General features: G+C 40.4%; 1 protein-coding gene across 2 annotated transcripts in view; it reads right to left on the reverse strand.

Moving 5' to 3' along the window:
- Positions 1 to 17,505, reverse strand: part of LOC122792925 (signal-induced proliferation-associated 1-like protein 2) — a 2,084,855-nt gene that overhangs the window by 1,665,757 nt on the left and 401,593 nt on the right. For both annotated transcript variants that reach the window (XM_044060495.1, XM_044060497.1), the window contains exon 2: positions 16,909 to 16,971. The gene's annotated coding sequence lies outside the window, so the exon portion shown is untranslated. The remainder of the gene's footprint in view (positions 1 to 16,908; positions 16,972 to 17,505) is intronic.

A 17,505-nucleotide genomic window follows, 5' to 3' on the forward strand; every position in this document is an offset into this window, starting at 1 on the left:
TGTGTGTGTGTGTGTGTGTGTTTTCAGCTGCATGACAACAGTACATTGCTTTGACAGTATTCACTCTCCATAACATCCGTGCAGCGTCTTTGCCTTTGATGCTGCTGTCTGCAGGCTAGACGTGTGCCTGTGTGAATCATGTGATCCACTGATCACGGTAGCGCGTTTTGTAACTGCGTAATGCTGTCATGTGGTACAGTGCTTGCATTTATGTTCTGCTCCCAACCCTGCCACGTGTGTGTGTGTGTGTGTGTGTGTGTGTGTGTGTGTGTGTATATGTATCTATATATATATATATATATATATATATATATATATATATATATATATATATATATATATAGATATATATATGTATATATATATATATATATATATATATATATATATATATATATATATATATATATGTATATATATATATATATATATGTATATTGTATATAGATATGTATGTTGGGATTATCACTCTTGACTGTGCTGCATTGTCTGTACGTGAACACCTTGGATGTATGTACATCTGCTATGGCTCTGTGATAGTGCACATACTGTGTGCTGTAGTGATCGTGGGTTATACATGTGTAGTGACCGGTTATTGTGTTGCTGGGTATTACACGGGCATTGGAAACAATGTTAGTGCAGCACCTTTGAGTGGTCGTATGCAGATCTCGGAAACAGTCAGCAGTGGTTATTACATTGGAGTGTGAGTATGGCTCATATCCATCTGTAGTAACTGTCAATTCTATGCACCCCAGGTTAACATTACAGACACACGTTTATCCACAGGTTGTGGTACAGATCCCAGGACTGTATGTGTAGACATTGACAGGTGCAGGACTGGGTTGTGTTGGATGAATGGAGGGGTGTCCATGGCCAGTAATGGGGATCTCTACAGCCTGGCAGGTACGGTCTGTGACTGTCCCACAACCTCCTGTATATGGCTGACACATGCTGTACCTGTGTATATGCAGACACACACACTTACCACAAACAGCTACGGCTATCATATACACACACCCATTGCACCACCATTGGGCCATGCAATAACCATTGTCCCTCACACACACACACCTACGTGTACATTGGATGGCTCTATGACAGCTCTGGACATGTTAACACCACACCCTGTGCATATGATGTCACCTGTGCCACCACCTGTGATGTGTAACATTGATGCAGGATCTGACTAACCTGGTGCTGCTGCACACAGTGGCTTTATTCCACTGTATTGATGTTAGCATGCTGTTAACACACAGTGTGTTACTTCCAGGTGTACTTCAGCAGGCATGATGCATTGCAGCTATGACCATCACTGTAGCATAGTTTACAGCACTGTTACCTCTGATGATGTAGTCTCCATCCATGTGCCATTTCACTGATGTGTGTAGTATTGGCAGCATGTGTGTCTGTGTGTGCAGTACGTGTGGGATGTGTGTAGTACACATATATACCTGCTTACAAATGCATACACGACATTACACAGGCTTCACCATTCATACACTAGCTTACTTGTTCTTCCACATGCGCACACGGGCTAACACGTGCGCACACATACTTACTCGGGCTTACTGGCGCGCATGGGCGCAGACACACTGTGGGCAGGTTTGCAGGTCACATCGGTGGTATCCATGGCGTACGCCGTCAGTCTCCTGATGTTCCCTGGGATAGCTCATGACACGCCTCTTCCACTGAGTACTGACAGCACACATGTGACACTGCTCTGGTGAGGTTACAGTGTTTTGTACATACATACTCCTGTTGTCACCTATCTTTTACTCTAATAGTCCCCTTAACCTACACTACACTGTAGAGGCTTGGCCCATATGGCATGACATGTTGTGATTCACTATCCTCAGCCTCACTTGCCTCACATTGCCTACAAATGCTTCGTTACATCTCTGACAGAACGCTTCCACACATAGCTACCAGTACGCAGTAGCCATGTTGTCTCCGGCTTGCCATTCATCTGCATGGTGTACTAACATCTAACTAAACCTACATTTTGTATGTAATTATCCATATGTCTTGTTTTGAAGTGCTGCGCGTTCTCGTGGCGCTGCGCTACGCTTCCACACCAGGGATCGGGGGAGGACAACTACTGGTTCATTGATATCCAATGGACAAAGCATCTCTGGCCTTGGACTTGGACATTGGCATGCTTCTTCGACTGTATTCATACTGTATTTGCAGCTGTCATTGCTCCATTTAGCAACATGCAAAACGTTAGTTGCAAAACATCCGGGTACATTTCTGCACATAACTCTGCTCTTGCACGGACAGCTTACTGTTTCATGTATCACGTAGTTATGTAGGGTTTCCACCTGTCCCACTTTGCGAGGGACAGTCCCTCTTTGGGCAGTTGTGTCCTGCAAAATATTGTGAGAAAATGGCAAATGTCCTGAGATTTTAGGACAAAATTATTTTCTGTATTGTATGTAATAGTTGCATAAAACAATTATTCTGTATCTGAAACACCTAAATGTTATACGAAACAGAATAAGGAACAAAAATGCTACAAGAATAAACTTTTATTCAGGCAAACAACTGAAGTTCTGTCCTTTGTACTGGCTGTGGGTATGTTTTGCCCTGCAAAATCTGATGTTTGTAGCACAAATGTCCCACTTTGGCCATTTGGAAAGGTGGCAACCCTATAATTACATCATTTGCATAGCTTACACATACAAATGGGGTATGTTGCAAATCCCAACATTGTCCATGCAATGTTCATGTTACGGGCGGTCTTGCACGCCCCTGCAGGTGTTTGCTGAATAGCCTGGCAGTCATCTTTCCTTGCTGTACTCTTACTCAATCCATAAATGCCGAAGGCGTCGTGTATCATGGCCTAGGCTTTGCTGTGTGCTATGTCTATTTGTGGTGTATGCATGGCTGTGGGTATGTCCCACTGTCATCATTGGTAAAGGTGACACCCTATAGGTACTTCCTGTAGACTGCTGTGTCATTTGACATGTCAGCACATACCTGCGGATGAACTTCCTACTGCAGCGCTTTTCATACCTTCTGCGTTATCTTGCGGTTGATAATGCTGTTTCCTCAGACATGTGTCTTTTTCTGATCATACCTATCAACCTCCTAGTGCAAAACATCTGTACAAAGCCTAACATGATGGGGGGACAGATAGGGGCAGATTCTACATATTGTTCTTACAAACGTAGATAGTTGGCAGTATTATAGGTTTTGTATTAGTATGACCTTTCTGAGGGATTTGGGGTCTTAAACACATATGTTTATCATTATTTAATGACATCAGTTCTCAGGTATTTGGCAGACAGGTACAGATTGTGAGAGGAACACACCACACATATGAGGCATACATCTGCACATTCGTACAGTTACGCCAATACACACAATACATGGCGCCATCACAGGCCAGTTACCATTACATTCCTATTGCAGAACACACCCACCCACTGGGTTATATTCCTCACACAGGCCAACAGGTGCTTATCTACACTACTTATTCCATCATGTACCTTATGTGTAGGCCGGTATTTGCACTTTCCGTCAGTGGCAGAGCTCACGTACGAGTATGGTGGACTGGACTCTGTATCAGTGACACTGCATGACACCCTGAGGGACACATGTCGTTTGAGTCTATTAACTTTCCACATTGACTTTCACAGGCCATACATTGTAATTCACATTTGTGGACAAACATGCTTATGACTTGTACATGTTTTGTCATTTGTCCTGATGTCTTTCTTCTCACCTGTCCACCTAGTATCACTAGTTCTGTACATTTCATTAGGATGGGTTACCTTCATACCTCTCACCTGTATGCCCTGGGGTTTGACCTATGATTCTGTTACATTTGTCATGATAATGTGCCTTTCTGATAGATTGCTGGCAAGCCATGACGGACTGTGCAGTTAGGTAATCATGACTGACATTTCTATTTCATGATTACTAACTCTCATAACATTCGTATTCCCAACTACGCAATTATTCTATTAACGGTCTGACTTTGTCTGAGGTATATTTAATATAGTCCCTATTTGTCTGTCGTGTACTATGCCTTAGTCCAGCTGTCTTATTCTGACATTCTGGCAGGTATGGTTACCATCTTGGTCGTATGCGTGTCCATCCATGATAATCGCCTACATGACACTGATATAGGTCCCTACGTCTTCCCCCAATGGTTTACACAATATCCAGTGGATGGGCTGCACCTTTTTAGTGAATATAGGCGTGTGCTATACCCACACAGGCATATTGATCACTCCCATGGGGCGTACCTAATAGATCTGTGCCAACCAGCACCTTGGCCCAATTCTGCATACCCATGATTCCCATACCTGACACACCTCCACAGTACCCATTAGACATGTTTAATGTGAGCGATAATAAAGTGTGAGGACACTTCCGAGCACTCCCCACTCTGCAGATATCAGCTCGTACGTCATACATTCAATCGACCCATGTGTTATTACCCTTGCACCTGCTACTGTTGCATGTACAGCTATATCGTAGTTGCAGCTGTGACATCTTTCGCATCAATGATGGTTCGCACTTCGTACAGATCAATTTTTGGGGTCCTGCAAAGGACACCTATATTCATGTTTAACGTGTAGAACTTGCAGACCCTGTCACACTGGTACTTTCCGGGAAATGGTTTGGAAACCATCGGTGTATTCTCCTTTCATGCATGTCTGTCTGTCTATCCATCCATATCAGCTATACCGTGACCTATTTATGTATATGTGTTATATGTACAGGGACATATGTTTGTTGTGTATATATCTATTCATGTATCGTGTGTATAGATATATATATCTGTACATATATACATATGTCTGTACATTCCTCATCTCGTAATTTGCTTTGGATTATGTCTGTGGATATATGTGTATATATATCTCCATATCATACCTTTCAACTGTACAGATTTCTGCTGCATGTAAAGCTGTTTGCCTCTTATCTTTGCTCCATTTTTCATAACCTTGTGTCTATCTGGCAAGTTAGTGGCATATCATTAAAGACTGACGTTGGTAAATAATGACAAACATTTCAGGTTACGACTTCATACCCTTCAGAGAATCCATGCTAGTGACACACCTGTTATTCTATCCACTTTCTATGTTTGTTAGGCAATATCTGGGGATAGTCCCTATTTGTGGTCCATTTTTCAGAACCTTGTGTCTATCTGGCAAGTTAGTGGCATATCATTAAAGACTGACGTTGGTAAATAATGACAAACATTTCAGGTTACGACTTCATACCCTTCAGAGAATCCATGCTAGTGACACACCTGTTATTCTATCCACTTTCTATGTTTGTTAGGCAATATCTGGGGATTGTCCCTATTTGTACCAGTTGTTGTCATGGCTTTGTCCGGTTTTGTACTTTACGGGTTTAACTGGTATGAGCCATGTACATGGAACGTGGGGAAAACACCATTCATTTTCTATTCTGTGAGCGGATTACACATGCGTAGGCGCACTTGCATGTCTTTATTGTGGGTTACATAGGTTTCATAGATAATTGTGCTTCCGTGAACTTTCATAATTCTGACCATAACAGTTACATATCTGTATTCCAGTTTATGGACTACTGCGTAACACACGTTCACCTTTACATATTTAAATGTGTGTACTGCACGAACGCTTTAATTACACTTTCAAGTTATATGTGCAGTGGTCGTAGGTCAACTAGGACTGCATTCACGTTGGCCGGATACCGGAACCACTATTCTATTGGTGTTCTCCTTCATTGATATGCCTACCCATAGTACTTAGCTACATCAACATATGCCTCACCGCTTCACCTACGACACAGGCATCCATTCTCCTGCTGGGAAAAAGGCGGTACTACATATTACACATTCCCTATTGCCTACTGCTGTGGACTCCGGCTGCATTGTTAATCACTCCGAGGGTATGCAGAACACCAAGGCATATAGTCCAGCCACATACAGGTCTTTGATTGTCAGGGTGTTCATGTAGTGATCTGGGTTTAGGCTTGTCCACCTGGTGAACGGAACTTCCCTGGCTGAGGTCAAATGTCAGATGAAGCATATGGACAGGGATTATCTCCCTATTTTGAAGTTTTACCTGTGTTTATAGACACAGGTGTTTGGGCACCTGTCAGCAGCTTATTCTGTTGGCATTACATATTATGGGTGGGGTTGTTACAGTCCATACTCCACGGTGAGGGGTGTTCCCATTCACATTTGACTATTACCTGTATACAGTCATACGGGGATTATTATTTTTGGACATGAAGTGACTACAGGTATGTGGTTGTACATTACACAAGTGTGAAGGGCTGTTCCTGTAAATATGTACGGACCACACCTCTCAACCTCTTAGAGCACCGAACCTGTGCAAAACCTACACAATGGGGGGACAATTAGGGATACATTTTAACGATTGCTCTTACAAGCTTACAACGTTGATAGAATGCTAGGTTTTGCATTAGCATGACTTTTCTGCAGGTTGTGGAGTCTTATACTCAGGATATTTCTCATTATTTAGTGACGTCAATCCTCAGCTATTTACCACACTGGTTCAGATTGTCGGAGGCACACACCAACACTATGGTGCGAACCTGTGGTCATTCTTAGGGTTGCCACCTTTTCAACTGCCCAAAGTGGGACATGTTCTGTAGAGATGTCAGATTTTCCAGGACAAAACATACCTACAGCCGTGCATAGTACTGAACTTTAACCTTTTTTGTACATATAATATCTTATTCTAGTAACATTTGAATAGCTTATGCTACTTCACATAACATATTGACGATTCATATATAAAATAACCGTTTTATGTGACTATTAAAGTAAATTAGGAAATAAACTCTCAGGACATTTGCTATGTATTGATTTTTTTCACAGGACACAACTGCCTACAGAGGGATTGTTACTCGCAAAGTGGGACAGGTGGTGACCCTAGTCATTCTGCTAATATCCGGACAGTTGAGTGGTATGGCACAGACCTCTGTAATATGCTGTTGTGTTCTGGCACAGCAGTAGCTCAGCATTAAAGACTGCAGTCGGAACGTGCTGACAGACAGTTGGGTTTCAGACTTCATACTCCAGACATTAATGCCAATGTGCAAACTGTTATTCTATCAAATTCTATGTTTCTAAGAGATATGTTTACAGATTGTCCCTGAGTTTGGACCTTTGTCTCACTTATATTCCCTGCTCTGTCCAGATATCTTGCTCACACAGGTTGACAGGTATGGTCAGTCACGACTGCACACAGTCAGTGTCCCTCACACTTGATCAGGGTTGACCTGTTTATGTAGTGTCTTCCTCGCCCTCATGCCATTTTCCACTTTGCAAATGTGTGCATTATATTCTCCTTCCTATTCGTGTCTGGACATGTGCGTCACGGGAAGGTATTTTATCCTGGGTGGTAGGTTATGCATGCCCACTTAGGGCTGGACAGTGTCATGGACCTCCAGTGCACATTCTGACTTGTGTCCAGATATCTACTGGATTGGACATCATGTCATCATACGCATTCTGCTATTTACACAAGTTGGTCATCCCGTGAGGGATATCCCAGAAATTTGTCAAGACGAAAACAAGTTAGATAATGAAGATTTTTGTGGCTTCACGAAAACATGCAGGGGGTTTTACCTGCATGGGATACATGGTTTGCAATCCTGACACTGCCTAGGGTGACAATACCTACTACATATGCGTAGGGGTCACTGTGTGTAGCTGTTTCTGCAACAAACCAGTGGACCAAGTACAGCTGGATTTGGTGGACATTCTGGTATGGTGACAGGTTGTGTGTTGTGGAGGGTATGCTGGGTAGGCTATTATGCATCCAGGTGTGTTGCGTTTGTTCTGGCCAGTTCCATCAGTACCCATCTGTGGGTATGTGGTGGTGCTGTATCTATACATTTGTCTCGCATATTTCCATATTCATATGTTTGTGGGATTGTGTTGTGTGTTGTGTGGCCTGTCTGCTTGTCTTGCAGCTGTTTCTACATGAGGTTGTGTTTATTTCCACTTCACCCGCTGCCCCCTCATACACCTCCGGTTCACCTTTTCTGCATACGACACAAGTATCGCCTTTGAGGAATTTACCATTAAACACACACCCCTCACACGCGAATTACTCACACCCCATAGAGCACTACTTTGGTTGTTGGCCCATGACACGGCCAGAGTTACACATTGACTACCCTACATGTGTCGGGTACCTTTATGGTTATGTGGACTACCCTGCCATGTTTGCTGTCCACATGCTATACCTCACGCACATAGGTACACGCCCTTACTTCACTTTCATTACTTGGTTGGTGTATCCGGGTACTACCCATTCGACTGTGTCACATACACGTTCGGATTATACAGCTGCCTTCCGGATTTTGCCAGCCTGTTCTACTCATTGGTAGGATGGCACCTTTTCCTATGTCCAAGCTATTCCTTACACATGTCTGACTGTTGTGGACATTGCCTCCCCACAATCAACGGTTGTGTTTCCACCTTTTCAATTGGCCACAGTGTGACATAGGGTTACCACCTGTCCCACTTTGTGAGGGACAGTCCCTCTTTGGGCAGTTGTGTCCTGACATGTAATTGTCAACATGGCAAATGTCCTGAGATTTTAGGACAAACATATTTCTTATATTTTATGTGATAGTTGCATTAAACAGTTAATTCTGTATCTAAAATACCTGACTGTTATGAGAAACAGACTAAGCAACTAAAATGCTACAGGAATACGCTTTTCTGTAGGCAAAACAGTTATGTTCTGTCCTTTATACTGGCCGTGGGTATGTGTCAGCCTGTACAGTCTGATGTCTGTACCAAACATGTCCCACTTTGGCCATTTGTAAGGGTGGCAACCCTACTGTGACAGTTGTGGTGAACACAGCATATTTTACAGGCTGACACATACCCACGGTCAGTTCGGCAGATAGAACTTACAATTCTTGCCTATATCTAAGCTTATTCTTGTAGCATTTCGGTATCTTATTCTGTTTGTTATGACATTTATGTATTATACGTCTAGTGAAATATGTTTAATGCAACTATTGCATGACGTCTACAGAGGAATTATGTCCTATATTCTCTGGACATTTGCCAGTTTTACATGTTTGTGTCAGGACACATCTGCCCACAGAGGGACTGTCGCTTGCAAAGTGGGACAGGTGGTAATCTTGGTCGACGATACGGATCATACTGTTCCTTTCAGCCTACATGTGTCCGTGTTGTTATGGCTTGTTTATATGCTCCTTCTGTTTCGTTTACATGCGTATGCTATTTCCTATCACATTTGGTATGTGAAATACGGACATACCTTTTGTATGTGACTATTACATGGCTTGTGGGATATGATTCAGACATATGGTCACTACCTATATCTACATTTCTCCTCATGTATTTTGTTATGGACACATCTGCACAGCTATGTTCCCTCCCTCAAATTATGGGTCGGCTGGTGACCCTCTCCGTTGGACTGGACGTACCTACTGGTGGTGCACTAACATCTGATACGTTTCAATTCCACATGGTATAGCTATCAACACTACGTTGGACTACAGGCACACGGTTTTCCTGTCATTTGTTCATGGGTAGGGACCCGTTATTCCCTACCGTGCATTTGTGTTTGAGTCTTCATTTTCTGTTCGCAGGGACTCTGCTTTGCATACATTTCAGTCTCCATGGACACTGATAGGTACGATTACTATTGCTGGTGGAATATAATATTCAGCAGTTTAGGTTGCTCCTCGAAAGCCGACATTGACACGCCTCCCTGCGCAACTTCGATATGCCCCTTGCACTTGCGCACGTTTCCTATGCACGTGGCTGTGGTGGCTGCGTGCCTTCATTAATATGCATATGGCGTGAATACTCCACATCTACGCTGCACGGCAGCCTTATGCTGGACTTGCGCCGGGCTTCATGAATCCGGGGGATCATCTCTGTGTGTGTGATTTGAGGGACAGTGAGTTAGCAAGTGTTAAATCAAGGTTTTTGTACTAACAAGCTTGCTTTGTCAGATTTTTTGGGAGTGCAAATGCATATTTGGCATTGTTCTTTTGTCTGTTGTGTGATACTAAAAAAGCAGAGTGACAGTTTCTGTTATAATAAGGGAAGTGAATTAACCATTAACTAACTACAGACTAACTTAAAATTGCAGAGTAGATATCTTTGGGTCAGAATTATTCATAACAATGTCAGCAACATATAATATTATAGGGTTGTATATATCTGGAGAGATCATTAATGTATAATAAAACTAGAAAGGGGAAGACCAAGCCTTGTGATATCACAGAAGTGTATATGAAAGGCATGCTGATGGTGGAGGACTTTGCAATGGAGATCGAATTGGGATATATCTGAATCTGAGCCTAGACTGTCAAATGGTAATGCTGCACAAGACGTGGGGGGGTGTAGGATAATCAAAGAACAGTAGTAGAAGCTGAGTTGTTAGTGCACCCCCAGAAGTGGTCAGCCTTGGAAGAACTGCTTTTCTGTATTGGATGGGAACTGTTACAGCTTTAATTTAGTAAACCTGAAGGTATTATTAAGCTTTTCATATATTAGCCAATATCTTATGAGTTACCATGTTTTATGTGATTGTTAAGATATTGGAATTTTTCTAATGCCTAGTAAATTGCTATACTTGTGTTGATGGTATTAGCAGATTTGGTTCCATTGCCATGATGCTGTGAAGCTTTTAAATATCTAGTAGGTTATTGTGAGTGTCGCCTGAAGCACCTACATTTTTCTACACATGATGAGATACTTCAATTAATTAATTCATGGTAGATTTTCATGAGATGGTTCTTTTCCATCTGAGTTTCTGGGTCTCCCAATGCTAAGTGCCTGTTTTGGAAAACTGTTATATAGCTAATCCCCAACTGAGTCATGGTGATGGTCTGGTAAATGAAACTGCTTTTTTCACAGGCTGCTCTAGTAGTGTTTTCTATTGTGTTTTTGCCCATTTATTAGTTTGGGAGCGGAAAGGTGATTTCATGTCTAGTGTACTGGATTGTTGAGAAGTGCATTGCCATTAATCTTAAATAATCTTTAACCATTAATCTTTGGGGGCTCCAGGGCCATAGTGTTGAGTTGTGTGCTTGGTTAGATATGTATTTAGACAAAAGTGATGGTATTTTTCTGTCCCTTGGCTGCAGGAAAGACACAATCTTCACAGGTGTTTGATAGGGAAACACACATGCTTGGCTGCCTTAAAAGTGATCCTGAGTATAAAAAATATGTATGGTTTTCTAGTTACTACCAAGAAGACTTTTTGGATGGTAAATATTAAGGCAAGGATTACAGAAGAACTGTGAAGTGTAACAACTAATTGAGCCCCCCAATGTCATCAGGCAGTCTGCCATTAGTCACTGCATCTTAGTACCTGTTTGGTCTGCCATTAGTCACTGCAACTTAGTGCCTGTTTGGTCTGCCATTAGTCACTGCATCTTAGTGCCTGTTTGGTCTTTTGACTGAAGCACTGTTATATGTAGTAAAAGTCCTAAAGGGGAAACCACTTGTGTACTTATATACCAAGTCATCTAGAAGGACTTTTGATATGGCAAAGGTGCTAATAAAGATATTTAGTGGTAGACCAGTGTATGACCTTAAAATACTTATGGGACTATTACAGTATCATTAATTAATATACTGTCTACACTGTTTTTTGTTTATTTGTTTGTTTGTTTTTGTCCTGAAGGTACTATTCAAGGAAAAATCTATCAAGAAATTAATAAAATATAGACTTTATCTTAAATATATAAATATCTGAATGAACTTTACATTGATTCAGTAAGAGTGCTTTACAAGAAAAGGAAAGGCAAGTTAGCCTTCAAAGCCATAAAGGGTCCTGTCTTGCATTTTAGAGCATACACCACATCCATAGCTCTTACAGTTTTTCTCTTAGCACGCTTGGTGTAGGTAACAGCATTGCAGAAAACATTCTCCAAAAACACCTTTGAAACACCATGGGTCTCCTCATAAAAGAGCCCTGAAATATGCTGCGCACTGCATCTGTATAATATTCATTAACAGCATAATATAGGTGACCTTAAATTAGCCTTGGTCCCTGTTATCAATGATGGGTTCTGACTGCATATTAGCAAATAATATCTGTTAAATGTTAAGGGCCCTGATGAGTATACTGACGTCATTGTAGATAACAAGTAATCCCCTGAGTGTAAATGGGGGAGTGTGTCACAATATGTTACAGGAAGGGATGAATTTGGGCCCTGTTATAGTAACAGCTGAACAACTAAGAATAACTTTGAATTGATGGGGTCATGACTATGGAGGTTTACAGAGGGACAACTGAATTATTCTTTGGGTTTACAGCGGGACAACTGAATTATTCTTTGAGAGGGGATAGCTTAACGTTTATAAGATAATGTTTCAATGCGTTAATAGCAGCAGTTTTGCAGCAACAAATTCAGGGAACACTTGTTAAGAACTATTTGATGAAGGGGGATTTAAGAAATAATATTCTATATCATTTAAATAACACACTACCAAATCATTTCATGATAGACTTTCAGTACATAAATTACTCATTCACTACAGTTGCAAGTTTAGCAAAAAAGAAATTGTCAGAGGCTTCTGCAAGCATAAAGATTTTGTGTTATTTCATTATGTAAATTTGGCAGTTGGTGAATAGGATTAAGGCTGTGTGCAGTTAATGAGTTGCTTCATGTCGTGTAGAGTGCAGTTTGTTTGCCTACTGTGGGATCTTGAGCAAGTCACTGACAGTGTTTAGGAGAAATTGGGAAGTTGGGCTAGGCCCATTAATGGTCTCCTGGACTTCAAGTCTATTAACTACCTGTGAACACATTTATAATATCAACACATAACAGTTAACTGAGATCGAGTAAACAGTTATTACAAGGTAAAAGGGAAAAGTATGGAGCAGACGATGGGATATGGAGGCTGCTTAATATGAGAATTAACACTGGCTAAACGTATGGCATGACTTTTGCCTGTAAGCTATCTAATGGGTTGAATATGGAAAGGGGTATTCTTTATGCCTGGTGGAGGTGCATATTAATACATACTATATTGACACAAGATAAGTTTAATTAAATGTATTTGCAGTTAGAAGGTTGATCAAATCAAAATTGTTTATTGGCTGCAAGATCATTCTGATCCTCGACTTACCATATTTTCATATGATGTCAGCAATGACTAGTCAATGGTCATTTTCTGAATAATTCAGAAGTAATGGCAATTGAACTGTACCTGCAGCTGGTGAAATTGGAGGTGTCAGGATTCAGAAAGCCTACTGTACAAGACTATTCTGACTGTAGAATGTCACTAGCTGATGACACCTAGACTGTCACTTGATGATGACACCTAGAATATCATTAGTTGATGATACCTAGACTGTCACTAGTGATGATACCTAGACTGTCACTAGTGATGACACCTAGACTGTCACTTGCTGATGACACCTAGAATATCATTAGTTGATGATACATAGACTGTCACTTGTGATGACACTGTCACTAGTGATGACACCTAGACTGTCACTAGTGATGAAACCTAAACAGTCACTTGCTAATGACACCTAGAATATCAGTAGTTGATGATACCTAGACTGTCACTAGTGATGACACCTAGACTATCACTAGTGATGACACCTAGACTGTCACTTGCTGATGACACCTAGAATATCACTAGCTGATGATACGCAGACTGTCACTAGTGATGACACCTACACTGTCACTAGTGATGACACCTAGACTGTCACTTGCTGATGACACATAGAATATCACTAGCTGATGATACCTAGACTGTCAATAGTGATGACACCTACACTGTCACTAGTGATGACACCTAGACTGTCACTAGCTGATGACACCTAGCTAAGCTAATGTGCAAATTAAAAAACAGCAACAAAATACTGAGCAGTTAAAAATCAGGGTCACTTCACTCAGCTGAAATTTTCTAACTCATGGACAACTATCTTACAAATGTCTATAATGAGCATGTATAATGGTCATGGAACTTGGGCAGACATGATGAGACCAATCAACTGCTTAGCATTTTTGTAATTAAAGGAAAAGGAATCAGAGATAAAGTATTACTTCAGATACCCATTTTTTCACTTTGTGTGAGTCTGTTGTACTGTTGTCTGATGTTTAGTGCCTGAATATGAAATTGTAAGGTTCAGACAATCATAATCATAAATGTAGCTGGTAGCTGTAAAGTTCTTGAATATGTCTTAATCAACGAACCACTTTGTCAAACAGGAGGAACTTGCAACATATTATTCTAAGTAAATCCCATCCCCTCCCCATTCAACCAGGACTTCTGATTTTTGCCTTATTTTATTCCCGCTTTAGAAGCAATGATCTCCTAATTCAGAACAACTTGAAATATTGTACCATATATCTGTAACCTACTTATGTCATTCAAAAATCTTTGCTCATGATCTTGCTTGAGGTATCTCTTACATCCAGTCCTACATCCAAATGTTCACAACAACATCAGCAGCAAGTTAAATTGTAACATGACTGTCAGGGTTTCAAGTACAGAAACCAGAGATGCTACTGACAGAGAGTCACTGCCTCTGGAGATGAAATATAGACTAACCGTTACTATTTCAGCTCCCGTTTAAACATTGCTCTTCTGACAAAATCTGCAGGTTTATTCTGCCATCATCCCAAAGGCAGCATCACTGTTTGACAGTGGAATAGGTCCATTAAAGATGGCTACCACAAATATCTGAAAGGGACTATTACAATTTGACCCAACGACAGGTGCTGACTGTTCCCAATTAAAGACAGGGTTGACCTTGCTAATCATTTGTTAGTATTCAAGCTATACTGCATATGTTTTTGCCCTCTCTTTCCCAGCACATCTGTACTCTTAAGACTGACCCTATGGGTTGCAATCTGTGCTAATGGAGCATATTATCTAAGCAAACTGTGGACTAGCTAAAATATATGCATGAGCTCCCGCCACACTTGGCCCTGTTACCTGTGATAAGGTCACTTGTGGATTGAGAAACTACTCCAAGTCTGAAGGCTTCAAGAGGAAGCTTCAGGCTTTCAATCTAAATGAGCAGTAAATGAGTGAGCAGATAGCTATCTTGTTACAACCTTCACACTAAGAGATAAAATATTCAGGAACTTTAGTTACAGCAGCATGCTCAAACATAATATCTGATAGATTACTAAATGATTCTTTGTTTGACAAAAAGGGGATTATTTATGTTTGTAATGCTGTAATTTGGTATTATCACCTGTTTCTCCATGTGCTTTTATTCTGTACTGGCTGTGCAGTGATAATGGTATAATGGTTAAAGTGTTCCTTTCAAACACAAGATACAGGGTTTGATTCTCACTTCTTGTTACTCTCTGATCAAATAGTATTTATCTCAGCTGAGGACTGTCATAATGGTTAATGTGTTTACCTGAAGGAAAATTAGCTAGGCTTACAATGATCTGAAGGGTAGGTAGCTAGCCTACTATTTGTCTATGAAACTCTTAAAACTATGAAATGATTTTATGCAACATAATTGTTTCCTTGTGTGCTCACAAAGATGCCTAACATATAGGAACATGTTCTACCACCACATCACTTTACGAACAGTGTAGCTACAAGCTATACAGTAAATACAGCTATTTATAGTATGCCTCTCTCTTTTCTTCTTCTTATTATTATGGCATTATGGCATTATGTCTAGCTATGTTTCTTCCCTAATGGCCTGTTTTGTTGCTGGAAATAGTCATGCATCAATCAAATTACCTGGTTAAACCTAATTAATTAGGCATGTAGTTTGGCTTGCGCTCAAAGATAATTTGCACAAGTGCTGTCAAAACACTGGATCCAGTTCCAAAAGACTTGCTCTCAGTGTAAGTGACCACTTACAACTGATAACAGGTCTTTTGGAATCTGGTCTTCCAGTGTTAGCATACTCATAGATAGGCTTTACACTAAAGTAAGTCTCTTACACTGAGAGCAAGTCTTTCAGAATCAGGGCAGACTTGCACTGAGAGTAGCTCTTTTGTGATCTGGCCCATTATATTAATCACACATACCCACTGCGTGCAGACTGACCACACATTGCAGCCGTTAGGGGACATTAGCTGATGTGTAATTCTAATAGTGTGCTGACTACCTATCATTCCATGACAACTCAGTATCAAGCTTTAGATGTTCCTAGTGACAAACCTTACAGACAGCAAAAAGTTGCCTACTTTGAACCTCTGATGACACTACCGTTTTGTAACTCAAAGTCTCAGATCATTCAGTTTGCACAAAATAAACTGAAGCAACCTATTTCAAAATGTATGACAGAAGCAGGTTTAAATATGACATTTTGAACTTATACGTAAGAAGCATAAAATTGCTTCAAACTGTGACTACAGAGTTAAGGAATATATTAAAGCAAAGGTACATTACAAGGTTTCCATTCATTAGAAAAAAGTGCTAACTTTGGAAGTACTATTTATGCATCAACAGGCAGGTATTACTCTGATTACCACAGATATGTCAGTTATGCAAAATTGAGAACTCCTGTTCTTAAATAAAAGTTGTTCCAAGTGATAAGAAACATTAAATCTGTTCTGTGCTAGTATCCTAGTATTAATGGACATACACTCATAACTGCATGGCATGGTTATGGTTAATTCATATGAAACAAAGTATGATGTTATTGTCTGACACTCCATCATGGAGGTGCACATGTAGAAATTGATGCATAATTTCCAACACTACTCAAGTCCCCTTCACATTGCATGCTGATTACAGCATATATTAATGATACGCCACACTCTGATTATCTACTGCAATACTGCATACACTGTATACACCATAAACAGGTGTGCAGTGTACTGTGCAATGTAGAAACCACCATTATGACAGGGCCGCAATGTATTGTGCAATGTACAAACAAGCCTCACCATTATGACATACTAACAACATAATAACTACTATATACCTACCTTACTCATTGGCTAACGGTGGCTGCTGTGTTCCTAAATTCAGTGCGCCTTCTTAAGGATATGCTGAATAAAACAAAATGCAAAAGAAATGTGTGAGCTGCATATCACAAAATGATATTCAGACACTCCTACACCATGTAAAACTGCAATGTATGACGTTCTAAGCCTCTTTTATGTAACAATTAAGTTAGTCATGTGCCCACATTTTACTGTGCCAGATTTACATGTCAAAGCTAAATTAAATAAAATAATGAAATAATCAAAACAATTAAAAAACAAGCTAATTCTGAATTAACATTGATATCTAACACTGAATAGTAAAATATTATATATTTACACTAGAAAATTCAAGGGTAAAATCAACAATGAAGCACCACCTCAGTTAACTGTCAAGGCTTTTCAGAACCAAACAATGTATTCAAGATTTTGACTGACAAATTTAAAATAAGTTTCATACAATCAATGAGCAAAAAGAAAGTAAATATTCCTAGGGAGTCATCTGTATCCATTTTTAAACTCATAATTATTCATGTACGCATCAAGAAACATAATTCTTGAAAGGAAATTTTAAATTAGCAACAAGCCAAACCAAGTAAC

The sequence above is a fragment of the Protopterus annectens genome, chromosome 2.part0 (assembly GCF_019279795.1).
Source record: "Protopterus annectens isolate FY-2018-M chromosome 2.part0, PAN1.0, whole genome shotgun sequence".
Taxonomy (NCBI): domain Eukaryota; kingdom Metazoa; phylum Chordata; order Ceratodontiformes; family Protopteridae; genus Protopterus; species Protopterus annectens.